Here is a 5,114-nt window from a genome sequence, read left to right as displayed (position 1 = left end):
AAGTAGTGTCGGTCTGTACTGAAAAAGAACTGGGCTTTTTCTTTTTTAGTTAAGAATCAACGGCCAACAGGAATTGAGTATTTTCTTGCAGCACCAGTGAATCCTCTTTCTTAGGTTTGAGCTTGCTCTGGAGCTCTTGTGCTGCGTTACACAGGGATCTCTGCCTTACTGAGGTGAACAGCTTGGAGGGGTACTGTCTATGTACACACTCCCACATTTTGTAGGAAGAGAAATGCCCAGCCGATAGTCTGCATCGTCATTTGAAGGGAGGCCACTTACACTGAGTGAGCACACATGCTAAGTAACTTCAGTCATGTCTGGCTCTTTGTGACTTTCTGGACTGTGGTCCTCCAAGCTCTGCTGTACATGGGATTCTCCAGGCAAGAGTACTGGAGCGGGTTGCTATGCCCACCTCCAGGGGATCTTCCCCATCGGGGGATCAAACCCATATGTCTTTTGTCTCCTGCACTGGTAGGCAGGTTCTTTACCTCTAGTGCCACCTGGGAAGCCCCTGAGGCTACATGTTAAAGAGTAGAGGCAGCAGAGCCAGTGAAGGAGATACATATGCCATCAGATTTTAACAAGACAGGCAACTAGTTTAGACATTTCTACCTACAAATAAACCTCCTAGAGATTGAACTGAAGACTATCTACATTGGCAAAAGGCACTGCATGGGCACTCTCATCTTTTACTTGGGGACACAACACTGTGTGGTGAGAAGCTAGAGAAAAAATGAATGACTTGGGGAATGTCTCATGGTGTGGGACTTGTCCCAGAAACTCTACGAAGTGCCCCACTGAGGAGCAAGTTATAACATATGTTAACACAGTAGTAGCTGAGCAAAAACGAATGCGATTTTCCTGGGCACTGAGGTTCCAGATTGTTTCTCAAAGGGTCACATCAGTTATTGTCATTTTTTGTCATCTCTGAACCATGATTAGGGTGATCCAAATTTCTACACGTCTATGTCACACACTTCTTTGCTTCCCCACCTGTTTTGTCCAGAGTGTGACCAACAAGCCCCACTTGCTGTACCTCTTCAAAGTTTAAAGTAAGTGTCTTGCTACGGGCTGCAAAGGAATAGCGAAGGTGGCAGAACTAATGGCATATAAGCAACTGGCAAAAACAGTGATCTGGTAAAGGACAAGCTGCAAAGCACGCACAAGGGAGACCTAATTAATCTGTTCTCTTCAGTGATGTGTAAAATGCAAGGATGTACTAGCTGAAACCTATTTACATGTAAATGCTGAATCCTGTACCCACCAGAATCACAAACATGTAGATTGCTTTTTTGTTGGAAGAAACTGACAATTGTTGGGCAAAAACATCAGTGAAAATTAAAAACTGATGTATGAGCAAGAATAATGTGAGTTTATTCACTGATGTGAAGTGAAGCCTCTTAGAATAGTATCTTTTTATTTTCAACTTTAAAAAAAGAAAATCCCACATCATCCAGCAGATGTTGCCTGGAGAATTACTGTCCATCCCAGGCTTTTTGAGGTTTCCAGTCACTTAATGCTCTTAACTAACTTCCATCAAACATTTCCACAGATAAAATCCTTTCTAAGCCACCTAAATCCTTGTTGGAAAATGGAAGATTTATTTAAAAAAAAAAAAGAAGATGTTATACTTTTGCAGCCCCGTAGATGTTGACTGTTGCCAACATGTATAACCAGGGCCCTCCGCCACCACCCCATGGCCGAGGTGCGGGTGACTGCATGCTGTGGGGAGCCTTTGTGTCTTGCTTGGGGATTGTGCTATTTTCAGAATTAGCAGTGCCCCTCTTTGTTGTTCAGTCACTTCAGTCGTGTCTGACTCTTTTGACCCCATGAACTGTAGCCCGCCAGGCTCCTCTGTCCATGGATTTCTCCAGACAAGAATAGTGGAGTGGGTTGCTGCTCCCTTTTCCAGGGCATCTTCCTGACCCAGGGATTGAACCTGCATCTCCTGCTTAGCAGACAGATTCTCTCCCACTGTGACACCTGAGGTGCCCCCTTAAGATGCTACAACTGTACTTCTCAGTGATGAAACTTATTTCTCAGGACTTTTGTAGATCTTGTTGGATTGAATCTGGTTGTTGCACTGAAATAGCAAAGGAATGGTGAAAATAGTTCTCCAAGTTTTTTCAGGATGGGAAATAAGAATCAGAGTCATCAGAGTTGATATGCAAAGTTGATGTACTTGCAACCTAGGGGAAATTTTATTTCAATCACACTGAGTTTGGTTATTGATTCCAACTTCCTGCAGTGGGACAGATTGTAACTGACCATGGGCTTGTAGCAGGAAGAGGCTGAAGATAAACAGTGGACAATAGGTGAGTAGATTAATTACAGTGAAAACCAGCATGTCAAATTTAGCGAGACTCTGCATCTTAGTCTTAAGAAGGTGTCCTGTTATTTAGCAATGACAGAAATACTGTCCCCTGCAGTCTTCTGCAGGGAGATGAACACAGAGCTGTGGCTCAGGATCAGCAGTGATTTCTCCTTCAGCTTATATTTTATAGGAGAGATAAGTCTGGAGAGTCTTGGATATTTAGTGAATTCCCAGAGCAAAATATACACTTCAATAAATGAGATTTGAAGCATTTCACTTTTTCCTTTCCTTTCACAGCCTTTGAGAAAGTTTAAAATTAAAAATGGAAAGGGTGTAGAAAGCAGCCTGTTAGTTCCTTCAATAACTATCGAACGTACAGTGTGGACCAGCCACTGTTCTAATTTTCCGAGCCTAATTTCTTCTTATATGTAAATATAAATCATCTTGCATAGTTTTAATATGTACTGAATTTTCTGGGAACATAGCTACCATACAAAATATGGTGGCTTGCTTTGTTTTGTTCTTTGTTCTTAAGTTTTCCAGGAGTTGCTCACCATTTCTCAAAATCAGATTGGAGACGGCAGTGCTGTTCATGGCCTTTCCCTCATCAGCACAGCATATCTGGCTTGGTCTGCATCTATGCTCCTGCTCACATGAGTCTACCTGGGTATCTAATTGTTCTAGCACTATTTGGTGAAAAGACAACCCTCTCTCCACTGAATTTCCTTTGCAACTTCTTTGGAAAGCAATTGTTCCTGAATATGTGGATTTCTGTTTCTTCTGTTCATCTGTTTAATACTTGTGTCAAACTCAGTTATTAACTAATATAGCTTAAAACTACGTAGGATAAGGTTTCCATGTTTTTAACTTTCTAAAAATTATTTCAAATATTCTTATCATTTGCATTCCTATATGAATTTTAGAATCACCATATTGATTTAAAAAAACACTCAAATTTTGGCCTGGATTATGTTGAAGCTATAGATCTATCTAGGAAGAATTGCCATTTTAGCAATATTTAGTCTTTCAGCCCATGAATAAAGCATTATTTCATTATTTAGATATTTAAGATTGCTCTAGGAATGATTTATAGTTTTCTGATCTTGCACATCTTTTATTAGAATTGTCCCTTTATATTTTTGATACTGTTTTAAATGATTTTCAGTTTCTCGTTATTCAATGTATGGAAATAGAATTGATATTTGTATAATGATCTTGTATCCTACAACCTTACTAAGTGCATTTGTGAGTTGTTTTTTTGTAGATTCTATCAGATTTTCTGTGTTAATGACCCATTGTCTGAGAATAATAGTGACTAGAACTTTGAATACAATGTTGACTCGAAGTCTTTAGACATTCTATTTTCTTGCTAACCTCAGGGGAGAAAGTATTTATTTACCATAAGTGAAAGTGGAGAGTGAAAATGCTGGCTTAAAGCTCAACATTTAGAAAACGAAGATCATGGCATCTGGTCCCATCACTTCATGGGAAATAGATGGGGAAACAGTGGAAACAGTGTCAGACTTTATTTTTTGGGGCTCCAAAATCACTGCAGATGGTGACTGCAGCCATGAAATTAAAAGACACTTACTCCTTGGAAGGAAAGTTATGTCCAATCTAGATAGCATATTCAAAAGCAGAGACATCATTTTGCCAACAAAGGTCCGTCTAGTCAAGGCTATGGTTTTTCCAGTGGTCAGGTATGGATGTCAGAGTTGGACTGTGAAGAAGGCTGAGCACCAAAGAATTGATGCTTTTAAACTGTGGTGTTGGAGAAGACTCTTGAGAGTCCCTTGGACTGCAAGGAGATCCAACCAGTCCATTCTGAAGGAGATCAGCCCTGGGATTTCTTTGGAAGGAATGATGCTAAAGCTGAAACTCCAGTACTTTGGCCACCTCATGCAAAGAGTTGACTCATTGGAAAAGACTCTGATGCTGGGAGGGATTGGGGGCAGAAGGAGAAGGGGACGACAGAGGATGAGATGGCTGGATGGTATCACTGACTCAATGGACCTGAGTTTGAGTGAACTTCGGGAGTTGGTGATGGACAGGGAGGCCTGGTGTGCTGCAATTCATGGGGTCCCAAAGAGTCAGACAGGACTTGAGCGACTGAACTGATGATGCTAGCTATTGATTTTTGCTTATATCTATCTCAGGTTGAAAAAGTCTCGTTCTGTTTCTAATTTGCCAAAAATGTTATCAGGTATTGTTTTGTCAAACCTGTTTTTTGTGTCTACTGAGATGACATCACTTTTTTTACTTTGTTAATATTGTGAATTTCCTTGAGATTTGAATGTTAGGCCAACCTTGCATCCTGTGGTACCAACCGCATTACTGACTGTAGAGGTTTGTGAGACAGAAGAGAAAAAGCCTCCATCATATATATGAGACATATATCAGTGGAGCTGGAAGGTGAGCATATACACATAAAAAAAACTGGAAGCTATAAGAGAGTATGCTGAAACAGGCAGTATCAGAAGACACAGGAGAAGCATAAGGGCAGTGGGTGGCAGGGCCTATGGGGTGACCACTGATGAACAATATGGGCTGTATTAGGAACAAAAAGGTCCAGAGCATTACAGGGATAAAATACTGTAGAGTATTTAGTTGTTTGGAAGCCTTGCATCAGGGGCATTGTCTAAAAATGCATGACACAGGTGCTCTGAGGGTCCAGGAACCAAAATCATCTTTCGTCAGGTGTCAGCTGCAGCAACTGCAGTATCTACAATGCTTGAGAGCTGGGTGTTCTGAACAATGGTGCAGACACTGTAGTCTCCCTGTGTACAGGTTCGTAGGATGG

General features: G+C 41.1%; 1 long non-coding RNA gene across 1 annotated transcript; it reads left to right on the top strand.

Moving 5' to 3' along the window:
- The first annotated feature begins 1,024 nt into the window (after positions 1 to 1,024).
- Positions 1,025 to 3,100, top strand: LOC129657153 (uncharacterized). Its single transcript, XR_008716562.1, has 3 exons — positions 1,025 to 1,052; positions 2,249 to 2,315; positions 2,850 to 3,100. It is a non-coding gene; the product is annotated as an uncharacterized LOC129657153 (long non-coding RNA).
- The last annotated feature ends 2,014 nt before the right edge of the window (positions 3,101 to 5,114 follow it).

The sequence above is a fragment of the Bubalus kerabau genome, chromosome 7 (genome assembly GCF_029407905.1).
Source record: "Bubalus kerabau isolate K-KA32 ecotype Philippines breed swamp buffalo chromosome 7, PCC_UOA_SB_1v2, whole genome shotgun sequence".
Lineage (NCBI taxonomy): Eukaryota > Metazoa > Chordata > Mammalia > Artiodactyla > Bovidae > Bubalus > Bubalus kerabau.
Note: the sequence above shows the minus strand (reverse complement) of the source record. Positions and strands in the feature narration are given on the sequence as shown.